The sequence below is a fragment of the Panulirus ornatus genome, chromosome 18 (genome assembly GCF_036320965.1).
Source record: "Panulirus ornatus isolate Po-2019 chromosome 18, ASM3632096v1, whole genome shotgun sequence".
Lineage (NCBI taxonomy): Eukaryota > Metazoa > Arthropoda > Malacostraca > Decapoda > Palinuridae > Panulirus > Panulirus ornatus.
The window spans coordinates 41,717,485-41,731,147 of record NC_092241.1 but is presented as its reverse complement, the minus strand read 5'-3'; the positions used below and the strand labels follow the sequence as shown (position 1 = coordinate 41,731,147).

At 42.8% G+C, this 13,663-nt stretch overlaps 1 protein-coding gene across 2 annotated transcripts in view; it reads left to right on the top strand.

Annotated features, from left to right (window-relative positions):
- The first annotated feature begins 1,556 nt into the window (after positions 1-1,556).
- Positions 1,557-13,663, top strand: part of LOC139755034 (uncharacterized) — an 814,342-nt gene continuing 802,235 nt past the window's right edge. For both annotated transcript variants that reach the window (XM_071672994.1, XM_071672993.1), the window contains exon 1: positions 1,557-1,994. The gene's annotated coding sequence lies outside the window, so the exon portion shown is untranslated. The remainder of the gene's footprint in view (positions 1,995-13,663) is intronic.

Here is a 13,663-nt window from a genome sequence, read left to right as displayed (position 1 = left end):
AGGATTGCGTCAACTTACAAAGTGACCTAAAAAGAATTCTGAAGTTGGTCAGAGACATGGCTGATGTTTCAACCCAACTGGGACACAGTACAGGAAGGCCTTGATACGTGTATTGTCAGTCAAGAAATACGCTTCAGGAATGCGGGTGTGAGAGGGACTAGGGAGTCGACTGTATCTAATCAGTCCACTAGAGTTTCACCTTCGGAGAATTGCAAGAGAAACAAAGTGTCTCGTAGTAAACATTAGGATTGCATCCAACCACATGTTTGAGGATATGTTCAGCAAACTGTTTATATCGCATGTTAGGCTATGAAAAATATACAGGTTTCACAAGTTTGGTTCTTCTACTTAAAAAGGTAGAAACATCTAGTAGAAAAGGCTAGGAGGAAAACAAAAGAAAAAAAAAGATGGCACCAGAATTATGAAAGCTGAGCCACAGCGAGTGATGAGAGATCATGATTTTGTCCAAAATGGGAAAGAGAAGAGTAAAGGTGATGATCGTTGCCTTAAGGCAATCAACCAGATGTTATAATATTAAACAGTTCTTCGAACGATGAGAAGACAGCACAACCAGAGGCCACATTATGAAACGGAAAAAAAGAATTTAGTAGAAGATATGTCAAGTACTTTTTTCGTATGTGTGTGGAATTAACTACGTGGTAAGTTTGTAAATGCGAACAGCATACAAATGATTAGAATGTTAAGTGATAGCAGAGAAACGTACAGAGAAGTGGTCCCCCGAGTGTAGAACTCCCTTCCTGTATCGTATGAATAATTAAATGAAAATATCTAATGACACTAACACACACACACACACACACACACACACACACACACACACACAACTACAGACATACAAACATACATTGATAACGCAAGCGTTAATCAAAAGATATTTCTATATTTTGAAAAAATACTGTGCTGACAACACATCTACGATACAATACTGTGTATGATTCGAAACAGGAAGTTCGTCCTAGCTGGATGTGTGTGTCCACGTTGGTGGAAACTGGTCACTCCTCGACCCTATGGGTGTGAGGATGTGTCCACAGCCGAGTGTGTGTGTTTGTGTGTGGTGTCTCCAGAAGTGCTTATGCTTGGAGTCTTGTGTGCGTCTACAGCCCACATATGTCTGGGCTTGGGGATTTGGGTGTGTGACAACAGCCCAGGTGTGTCTGGGCGTGTCTAAAACTCAGGTGTCTACGTCTGGCGTCTCCCACCCACCTCACCCTGGGAGCTGTGCCAGACCTAACATGATCCCAGCCTTATCCTAGTGGGAGGGGAACCATGGAGTCATCTCCCGCGCGTTTGTATAGAACAAAGTTTAAGACAACGAGAATGGAGAACTTGTCCAAACAAATGGGTCTGGGAAAGTAGAATATTCGGCCGGAGACCCCGATACATTCCCTCAACAACACACATCACCGCTTTCTTTTGAGCGAGGACCCACCATTCCCCCTCGGATTCCGTGATAAACGCCTCGCTTCCCCTCGTCTGTTGAAGCTCCGCCCCCCTGTCCCGCGTCCCGTCAGAGCAACGGGGCAGTGAGGGGGTCAGTGTGCTGTCAGCGACGGGGTGGGGTAGACGTCCGCTCCGACATTCTTGTCCCACGCGTGGAGGCCAGACGCGCGTGTTCATTCTAACTTTCTTTTTCTCATTCTCGCGTACTGCAATTATTTTTCTGCTCATCCATCCACGGAGATGCACAAGGTTGTGATGGCTTGACGTGGATGACGAATGACTCGATTTCATTTTTTTCATGTTAATGTGATGTTTTAGTTCCTCTGGATGAACGTAGTTCCGGAAAAGTTTGCTTCACGTTTGAGGCGTCGCAGAGCAAGTGGTGATGATCACAACAGACAATATGTGTTCCAACTGATTTCTAAACTGAACTTCGGAAATACTGATTTGAAAGGAAAGAAATCTATAAGTTTAACCATAATGTTTTAGGTCAGCATCGAGGATTTTGCAAAGCAGGAGAAGAGAGAATTCAGGTAAGATAATAATGTAATTGCAGAGTTATGACTGATTGCTTCCGTCAGGCTACCGTATGAGAATACATAAAACATACTTGTGTACTTCATCTTCTCCCTAGTACAAGAATTACCAGCAAACTGACACACTAGCGTACAGAACATCGGCGAAGTGACTTATCAAAGAACTAACAGACTGGCGCACAGGGAATCATCAAGCAAATGACTGGCGAACAAAATAGTATCAATATATATATATATATATATATATATATATATATATATATATATATATATATATATATATATATATATATATATATATATATATGGGAAACACGAAAGAAGCTGAAGGTTGGGTTATAATAAAAACGACGCGTCGTTTCCACATGCGAGCTGGTGCGACCTCAACTCTGCCAGCAGCCAGGCCACACACCGCCCGCCCCTCACCTCAACCACCGCACTAACAGGTCTTACCTTACGAGAAAGAAAACCTCAACTCTCCTTTGACGCTCAGACCGGGAGATTTTAACCCGTTTATCAAAATAAGGACGCAGGTTCATTTGCATATTAATTGAAGTGGGAGGTAGTATGTAAGGTGTTCTGGGAGAGGCCCGGCAGCCGGCGGCCCAACCTCCTCCTTGTAATGGTACTGGCAGGTGGTGGTGGAGTTAAGGAACGAACCAGACAACATGAAGTGGGACACTGGATGGGAATCTATTCCTGGAGATCTGCTTTTAATCGTAGTTACAAACACACAAGAAAATGGCCTTAATTCAACCCATAAGTTTAAGTCTGGGAGGTCTTAATGAGAGTTCCTAGGAGTCGTCATCTCGTCCCATCGCCAACACTTCTACAAACACCAGGAATGGTCATCCCATCCCTTCACCAACTACCCAACAGAAGCTGAAGTGGTCACCCCACCTCATTACCAGCAGCCTCTGCAAACACCCATTGGTCATCTCCATCCCATCACCATATCTCGACATACTGAAGCAGTCACCCTCCAACCCATCTCTAACACCCCCCAACAAACAAACGCAGAAGTGGTTGCTCCGTCCCGTCACCAACCCCACCACAAACACTGGCGTGGTCATCAACTGATAACCGAGGGGGACCTTTGTATTACCCCCCTTCCTTCCCTCCCTCCCTCTACACAACACATACTCCACTGGTGCTTAGACTGGTCTGGCTCTCACCAGGTAAGAGTGAGAGAAGGAACAACTTTCCTGGAATCGTCTGTGCCTCTCAGATGCCTTGCAGGTGACAGCGGCCGCGGTCTGGAAAGTTACAGGAGATGAGGGGAGGAAGCCTCTTGCCCACACTAGACAACCATAGAGAAATGACGATCATTAGATGAACGTCAATAATATTAATTCCTCACTCAGTGATCGTCCACTGGGAAGTACATTTGATTCTCGTCATGTCAGCCTCAGAGAATCTTCCTGTTAAATCTAAATCACGTAATGTTAGCTTTAAAGAATCATTGTCGGAGATTTACGAGGATAAAGAACTTATGGAATAATCCTCGTACATAGCAATTTTATTACGCATTTTTCTTTTCTTGAGGCAAAGAAAAACACACGCGGTCACTTTTGATCTGGAGAACGGACACGTGTGTGTGTGTGTGTGTGTGTGTGTGTGTGTGTGTGTGTGTGTGTTAGTCCCTCTAGTGATTCTGCGTCACACTTGAGTAGTGTGATGTGTCAAGTGTGTGTGTGTGTGTGTGTGTGTGTGTGTGTGTGTGTGTGTGTGTGTGTGTGTGTCCATCCAGTTTACAGCTAACCCTTTACTCAAGTAATCCACACCTGGACGTCTGTATATTTACTCTGACTTAAAGTGACGATGTTTTACCTTTTACGTACATAATAAAGGCTTCGGCGTCGAGGTAACATTTACGAAAATAATTGCGATAATTGGTTTAAATACAAGTCTTGATATATCCTCCTTCTCGGAAATGATTCACTGCGAAATTATCGTTATAAATCAATAACAAAACACTAAGTATTTATGATGATCATAGTCCTAAATTCTTTTTATGAGGCTCCGGTAAAAAACATGATTTCAAAGATTCCACCATGAGCTCTCGAGTCATGATGTCATGAACACTCCTGCTTTGTAAGACAAGAGATGTTTTCCCATTATACTTTCAGTTCTGGGCAGGAAGGCAGCATAATAACTCCTATGATAAGCACACTACACAAACACAACGTCTTTAGTTTTGGAAGTAATATCTAAGTGGATTGGCGTGTCGACGCGAGGGTGGCTCAGCCTTCATTGTTGCCGAGTTTGGCCACTTAAATGGAGGTATAGTCCCCCTGTGCACGAGCACTGAACGGGCGGCGCCCTTCTTAGTCAGAAAATTATTTTTTCCCTCTCCTGAGCCCATGGTCCAGCATGTGCTATCTGTTAAAACATAAAGGGACCGTAATGGGTAAATGGTTTCTCTGACACAATATCACTGATTTTCTAGCCTACCATTGTCAGTCACTTGCAATTAATTACGGGTCACTTATATTATTATCGTTAGCGAAGATGGTTCTGTGAGAAAATTTTGCTGTTACAAAGAAAACTATAAAAAACGTCTGCATGTTACATAATGTTTATTTATACTTTGTTACAATGAGAATGGCGAAGTCGGCGCCAGGCGACCTACATATTACACTAGGAAATCTTCCACCTCTCTTCCCTCTCTGCCACCTTTGCCTACCTTTACCCCGCGTCTTCTCTGTCATTCTCATATATTTCTCTCCTTTATCGTGTTTCATACATGCTTTCCTCTGCCGCAGTTCGCTGAGTGTTCGCTGACCTGCGGCTCTCCTAATCAGCGGCCCCACCCTCGGCGTTACCTCTTCACGTTTTTTACCCGGCCATACAAAGCCTTCTCCTCTGTGCCACCTGGGTGTAATCCTCAGTCCCTTCCTTCCGTGTCCCCTTCTCCATCTGCGGCTTCCCGCCTCGGCTCTTGCCAGCGGCCCCTCGCAAGGGTTACCTCCCCAGCCGAAGGTACTGTTGACAGAAAAGCTAGTCGCATGATCTCGACCTCTGGAAAGACTTGCAAAGCTACCATCTTCGACGGGAGGGGATCACAGGCTAGTGTCCTCACTACACTGACACGTCGGGTAACACCTGCCAGGGAGCCACTTAAACAATCCAGAAGAGGTTGTCGCCGCAGGACCTCTGGAAGGAGCATCTCAGTCTCCCTCAGACGTCTAAGGACTTGCACTGACCTCAGAGCCTCTTGAAGTTTTTGAGTATGCGACGTTCCATACCCCATCCCCCAGACCATAAGTGTCAGGGAGAGTCTCACTCCTTCCTACCTCACCTCCGGCAGCATCCACAACACCTCCTCCTCCTCCTCCTCCTCCTCCAGTGGCCAATTAATCCGTTTGTAGTGTAGTGGACAACTGAGAAACCTTAAGTCACGAGGAGGAAAGGAATGATAGAAAAAAAAACCCTCTACCACGGTCTCTATATCTTACTACCTCTCTCTCTCTCTCTCTCTCTCTCTCTCTCTCTCTCTCTCTTACAAACACCATTTTCCAGCGAGGGAGAACCTGAAGCCAAGCAAAGAAAACACCCAGGAGAGTCACTACAAACACCCGGGAGAGTCACTACAAACACCCGGGAGAGTCACTACAAACACCCGGGAGAGTCACTACAAACACCCGGGAGAGTCACTACAAACCACCTTCAGCTGACTTCTAAGATCCCGCGACCTCGGGCGTGCGACGGTGTTGGTTGGGAGGGAGGCCCCCCGCCCCCCCGTGCGCTTGTAATACCCATTAATTATTAAGGATTTACACCTGTCGTTAAATGCACACGTACTCCAGCTTGGATTCCAACACGCGTAATAGGATAAGAGGCCATGAGCGCCACTAGCCACCGCCAGGGCTGGAGACCAGATCTCGTACAGTTACACACACACACACACACACACACACACACAGACATATATATATATATATATATATATATATATATATATATATATATATATATATATATATATATATATACGAATATATATATATATATATATATATATATATATATATATATATATATATATATATATATATATATATATATATATATACGAATATAAATATATATATATATATATATATATATATATATATATATATATATATATATATATATATATGTATATGTATATATATAATATTTTCTGTTGAAGGGTTGAGGTTGTGAATCTATCAGCATATGTAGTCTTCTCTTGCTTGATATTTCTTATGTCTATCACAGATAACAAGGTAAGTGAGCATGGGATGGATGGGTAGTTCCAAAGATATCATTATCTCTGGTAAATTTTCCACTAAATTACACATAATGACTTTGCCCTTTCAATTTTTTTCTTGAGCATATATTTTCACTGAAAATGTTAATTCTCTGATGAAAGTGGAGCTTCCTATGAAAAATTTACAAACTTAACAAATCACGAGAGGAAATGTATTTGAGGGTAGAATGGAGATGTTTGTGATAGTGTTCTTGACAAATCAGAAGTGGGAAGAAAGAAGAAAAATGCAACGTCTAAAAATTTTTTCTGTCTCTGTCTGTCTGTCTGTCTCTCTGTCTCTCTCTCTCTCTCTCTCTCTCTCTCTCTCTCTCTCTCTCTCTCTCTCTCTCTCTCTCTCTCTATATATATATATATATATATATATATATATTTGTTATTACTATTTCAATTCACATAACTGAGTTATGTAGGTCAATGCCAGAAAGTAACATGAATCCATACAAAAACTGAGTTATGTAGGTCAATGCCAGAAAGTAACATGAATCCATACAAAAAGCAAGAATCAGTCCCTCACATTGTGGAAGACATAGATCATTCAGTATAAATGTGCCACGCCGCCAACGGTGAAACTAGGAATCTTACTCGTGCACGGGAGGCTCTCGTGGCCACGATATCCCCCAGCACTTACTGATGACAGGGTCTGGCCTGACAACACCTGCTACAATAACAGACCAACACGACCGATGACGCTAGCCAGTACGGTTCTGTCTACTGCACAGAATGTCACGTTAATCATTAATGATACACACACACACACACACACACACACACACACACACAAGTAAACTACTTACCACTACACCCCAAGAATCGAACCCCGGTACATCTGTGTGGCAGCCAGGCAGTCTGACTCCCCAAACACTGCCAGCTAAAAACACCATCACTAGAGGATTAGGCTACCTGGCTGACACACAGATGGTCCGGGGTTCGATGCTCAGTATGTAATGGTAAACAATTTACATCATATATCATGTGTACATTACATATTTGATACACATAACAGCTAGAGAATGGATGTGAGCGGACGCGGCTTTTCTTCGTCTGTTTCTTGGCGCTACCTTGCTAAAGCAGGAAACGTCGATAAGTTTGACTGAGTGATGAATATATATATATATATATATATATATATATATATATATATATATATATATATATATATATACATATATATATATATATATATATATATATATATATATATATATATATATATATATATATATACATATATATATATATATATCCTTTCTTTTTCTTTTAAACTAATCGCCATTTCCCGCGTTAGCGAGGTAGCGTTAAGAACAGAGGACTGGGCCTTTTTTGGAATATCCTCACCTGGCCCCCTCTGTTCCTTCTTTTGGAAAATTAAAAAAAAAAAAAAACGAGAGGGGAGGATTTCCAGCCCCCCGCTCCCTCCTCTTTTAGTCGCCTTCTACGACACGCAGGGAATACGTGGGAAGTATTCTTAATCCCCTATCCCCAGGGATAATATATATATATATATATATATATATATATATATATATTTTTTTTTTTTTTTTTCTTTCATACTATTCGCCATTTCCCGCATTAGCAAGGTAGCGTTAAGAACAGAGGACTAGGCCTTTGAGGGAATATCCTCATCTGGCCCCCTTCTCTGTTCCTTCTTTGGGAAAAAAAAAAAAGAGGGGAGGATTTCCAGCCCCCCGCTCCCATATATATATATATATATATATATATATATATATATATATATATATATATATATATATATATATATATATATAAGATGCATTTTTCTGCTGCATTAGGCGGTTTTCATAATAGACTTGATGATTAACGTGAGGGCATATTAGCATATTATCACTTTACAAAGTGTGTCAGTATGAGAAGATTGAGTGCAGTTGTGTGAACCTGTTACACTCGTATCATTTCATAATATATCATTCAACTGTGTTGTATGACAATATCATTTCTAGTTGTACCAAATGACCCTAGGATCTGTAGTGACTGACGAAAGAAAACGAAGCAGTTCTATGATGAAATAGAACATTGGAGGCTTTTTTTTTTTATGTAATTTGCATATGGAAGTGAACTCTGGTCGATCATAACCCAGTAGGAATACACTCTGGTCGGTCATAACCCTGCAGGAGTACACTATGGTCGATCATAACCCAGCAGGAGTACACTATGGTCGATCATAACCCAGCAGGAGTACACTATGGTCGATCATAACCCAGCAGGAGTACACTATGGTCGATCATAACCCAGTAGGAATACACCCTGGTCGATCATAACCCAGCAGGAGTACACCCTGGTCGATCATAATCCAGCAGGAGTACACTATGGTCGATCATAACCCAGCAGGAGTACACTCTGGTTGATCATAACCCAGCAGGAGTACACTATGGTCGATCATAACCCAGCAGGAGTACACTATGGTCGATCATAACCCAGCAGGAGTACACTATGGTCGATCATAACCCAGCAGGAGTACACTATGGTCGATCATAACCCAGTAGGAGTACACTATGGTCGATCATAACCCAGCAGGAGTACACCCTGGTCGATCATAACCCAGCAGGAGTACACTATGGTCGATCATAACCCAGCAGGAGTACACTATGGTTGATCATAACCCAGCAGGAGTACACTCTGGTTGATCATAACCCAGCAGGAGTACACTATGGTTGATCATAACCCAGCAGGAGTACACTCTGGTTGATCATAACCCAGCAGGAGTACACTCTGGTTGATCATAACCCAGCAGGAGTACACTCTGGTTGATCATAACCCAGCAGGAGTACACTATGGTCGATCATAACCCAGCAGGAGTACACTCTGGTCGATCATAACCCGGCAGGAGTACACTCTGGTTGATCATAACCCAGCAGGAGTACACTATGGTCGATCATAACCCAGCAGGAGTACACTATGGTCGATCATAACCCAGCAGGAGTACACTCTGGTTGATCATAACCCAGCAGGAGTACACTCTGGTTGATCATAACCCAGCAGGAGTACACTCTGGTTGATCATAACCCAGCAGGAGTACACTCTGGTTGATCATAACCCAGCAGGAGTACACTATGGTCGATCATAACCCAGCAGGAGTACACCCTGGTCAATCATAACCCGGCAGGAGTACATAAGACTCTTATTATAAGTGTGGTGTTGCATGTGTCAGACTATATACTATCTGTTAACTGTTGTGGAAGTACGTAAGTGTAGCAAATGGAATTAAAGTAACTTTGACATTACAAATTATAACTATGTAGTTAATGGAATCCAGATTACAGTGGTGTAATAATAAAATTCGGATCACACTGAAATTACGGATTATGATGATATATTAACTTGGAATTATGATAACACTGAAGTTATTGATAAGCATGAGGCACAAAACAGAACTTAGACATATCGTAACCTATAGATTACCATGGATAATAGATTGTGCAAAATTCTCGTCACCTCATTAATGAAATTCCTGTGTAAGTAGAATTTTTTTTTCACTACTGATTATATACTGTAATATTTATGGCATTTCTCAAGGTGCTGAGGCCACCTTCAACACAGCCAACTTGTGACTCTGAACTTTTGACATTTTGAGATCAATGATATTATCCTCGAGTCCGTGGGGGGGAGGGGGGGGGTTTGAGGTCAGAGCTTTAGGGACCCCAGGATGAAGTTACTAGGTATAATCACTGCAAATTTAACCTTCTGTTCATCCTAGATAATGACACGCACCCCAGCCTGGCCCGGCACAGCCCAACAGCCAAGGATTAATTATGCTAATTGCTTAACGAACTTTGATCTTTTGAGCTTAAAATGATATCTCTTGTGGGCTCGTAAAGTAAATGTGATGCACTTTGTCTCACTTAAGGGTTATCATACAGACACACACACACACACACACACACACACACACACACACACACACAAGGTAGTAGTGTCAGTGTGTCTCATCTTGGTAAATCTTTGAGCGGGAGACGCCAAGGTTACATGACTCAGGCTGAAGCATCTGAACAAACTGAATCTTAGAAATGTACCGAACGCTTCAGGCAAAATTCTAAAGCAAAAAAATTTTGTTTTCTTAAAGAAGAAAATCCTGCAAACACTAACACGATATAAGAAGGAAGGATGGAAATCTCCCACGCGAAATATGAAAGATAGTAACGGTCATGTAAAATTTTTTTTATACTACCTGAAAAAGAAAGAAAGAAAGAAAATGGCGTCTGAGGTACAAGTACGCTGGTTTAAAATGAAATAGGTTTGGTTTTCCATAGGAAAATTGGCGATAGTTCTCTGGGAAATGATGCAGAAAACGCGATAGCTGTAGAATGATGCAGGGAAATTCTATTTAAGGATATGAGAGCAAAGCTGATTTCAGTCTTGGGATTTCGGGCGCCGCATTTGAGTGCGGTGTGTTGGAGTGCCTGGCTGCCACGAAGACTAAACTTCTTGACCACGACGGTACAACCCTTGACCACGACGGTACAACCCTTGACCACGACGGTGCGACCCTTGACCACGACGATACGACCCTTGACCACGACGGTACGACCCTTGACCACGACGGTTCGACCCTTGAGCATGACGGAACTACCCTTAAGCACAAAAGTAAAACCTTTAAGCACGATGGTACTACCCTTGGCTATGATGGACTTGTCAAGGGCTAGGCAAGCATACGTATGGGTCGTACCATCGAGGAACGACACCTATGTCCAACATGGAGACAAGATGCTCTTCATCAACTTTCAGAGAGAGAGAGAGAGAGAGAGAGAGAGAGAGAGAGAGAGAGAGAGAGAGAGAGAGAGAGAGAGAGAGAGAGAGAGAGAGAGAGAGAGAGAGAATGCCATTCAGGCAGGGGGAGGGGAGGGGGGGGGGATATTTATAACAAGACGGCCGGTCAACAGGTGAAGATGAGACAAAATACCATCACCATCCTACATTGTGCAGGTGCTACCTCCGCCCAGGTGGAGGGGCTTGGCTGGTGCCTCACTTCCTCAGGAGTATAACACCCAGTACGATCCTCACTATACCTCACGGAGGAGGGCTGATCCACGGGAAAGGTTGTAAGGGAGGATGGCGGAGCATGGATTTTGGTGGCGGAGGATGGTGGAGCACGGTCTGTGATGGAGGATGATGGTGGAACAGGGGTCGTGGTGGAGGAGGATGGTGGATCAGGGATCGTGGTGGAGTAGGATGGTGGAACAGGGGTTGTGGTGTGAGGGACAGTGGGAGAACGAAAGAGAAAAGGGCATATTGTCAAGGTTGTGGTAGAGGATAAGAGATCAGAGGCTGAGTGTGAGCAGGGATTATGGCGTGAGACGGTGGAACATAAATGACTAAAGAATGACGAAACAATGTTGTGGCAGGAGGCTGCTTTGCAACTAGTGGTGGAGGAGGTTAGTTGTTAGCAAGGTTGGGATGGAGTGTGGTGGAGAAAGTGGGTGGTGGTGGTGGGAGGATGACTGAGCATGGGTTGAGGTGGTGGAAAAGGATGGGGCAAGAGTTGCAGTGGACCCCCCTAGGTTGCAGGGGTACTTGAGGTGGTGGTGCTGGTGGTGGTGATGGGTACAGTCTCATTATACGTGACTGATTCATACAACCTCCTGTCGTCTGGCGATAGCAATAACTTGACGTAAGGTTGACACTATCACAGTGTAAATATAATGTGGAAAGAACCTTCTTATGGCCTTTGGACAACACTGAATATTTCGTAGACGAAAGTAAATATATGAATATATATATATATATATATATATATATATATATATATATATATATATATATATATATATATATATATATATATATATATATATTTTTTTTTTTTTTTTATACTTTGTCGCTGTCTCCCGCGTTTGTGAGGTAGCGCAAGGAAACAGACGAAAGAAATGGCCCCCCCCTCCCATACACATGTACATACACCCGTCCACACACGCAAATATACATACCTACACAGCTTTCCATGGTTTACCCCAGACGCTTCACATGCCTTGATTCAATCCACTGACAGCACGTCAACCCCTGTATACCACATCGATCCAATTCACTCTATTCCTTGCCCTCCTTTCACCCTCCTGCATGTTCAGGCCCCGATCACACAAAATCTTTTTCACTCCATCTTTCCACCTCCAATTTGGTCTCCCTCTTCTCCTCGTTCCCTCCACCTCCGACACATATATCCTCTTGGTCAATCTTTCCTCACTCATTCTCTCCATGTGCCCAAACCATTTCAAAACACCCTCTTCTGCTCTCTCAACCACGCTCTTTTTATTTCCACACATCTCTCTTACCCTTACGTTACTTACTCGATCAAACCACCTCACACCACACATTGTCCTCAAACATCTCATTTCCAGCACATCCATCCTCCTGCGCACAACTCTATCCATAGCCCACGCCTCGCAACCATACAACATTGTTGGAACCACTATTCCTTCAAACATACCCATTTTTGCTTTCCGAGATAATGTTCTCGACTTCCACACATTTTTCAAGGCTCCCAAAATTTTCGCCCCCTCCCCCACCCTATGATCCACTTCCGCTTCCATGGTTCCATCCGCTGACAGATCCACTCCCAGATATCTAAAACACTTCACTTCCTCCAGTTTTTCTCCATTCAAACTCACCTCCCAATTGACTTGACCCTCAACCCTACTGTACCTAATAACCTTGCTCTTATTCACATTTACTCTTAACTTTCTTCTTCCACACACTTTACCAAACTCAGTCACCAGCTTCTGCAGTTTCTCACATGAATCAGCCACCAGCGCTGTATCATCAGCGAACAACAACTGACTCACTTCCCAAGCTCTCTCATCCCCAACAGACTTCATACTTGCCCCTCTTTCCAGGACTCTTGCATTTACCTCCCTAACAACCCCATCCATAAACAAATTAAACAACCATATATATATATATATATATATATATATATATATATATATATATATATATATATATATATATATATATATATATACTCCCAATATACAGTAATAACACTAACAGTGCATGATTACTTTTCGTTTCTTTCACATACAACAACTAGACCACACTTGCAGAGGAGTTGCAACGACGTAGAGGAAGTGCCACATCTGAACTACAGCGCCCCAGCTCGATTATCTTTCGGCTCAAATGCAACACTGAAACATTTCCTCTACCTCAAAACGTAAAAGTACTGACGACAAATGCTTAAAAATCGTAGTATAAGAGGCTTTCTCAAAGTAATGAAAAGTCAGTGTCCATGGCATTTTCTCATGTTACAATCCACGTCACATCTGTGTCACGATGTCGACCACAAAGCATAGGGAGGAGGAGGAGGAGGAGGAGGAGGAGTGATAAAAAAAAAACGAGGAAACAGAGGTATAGAAGGAGATGA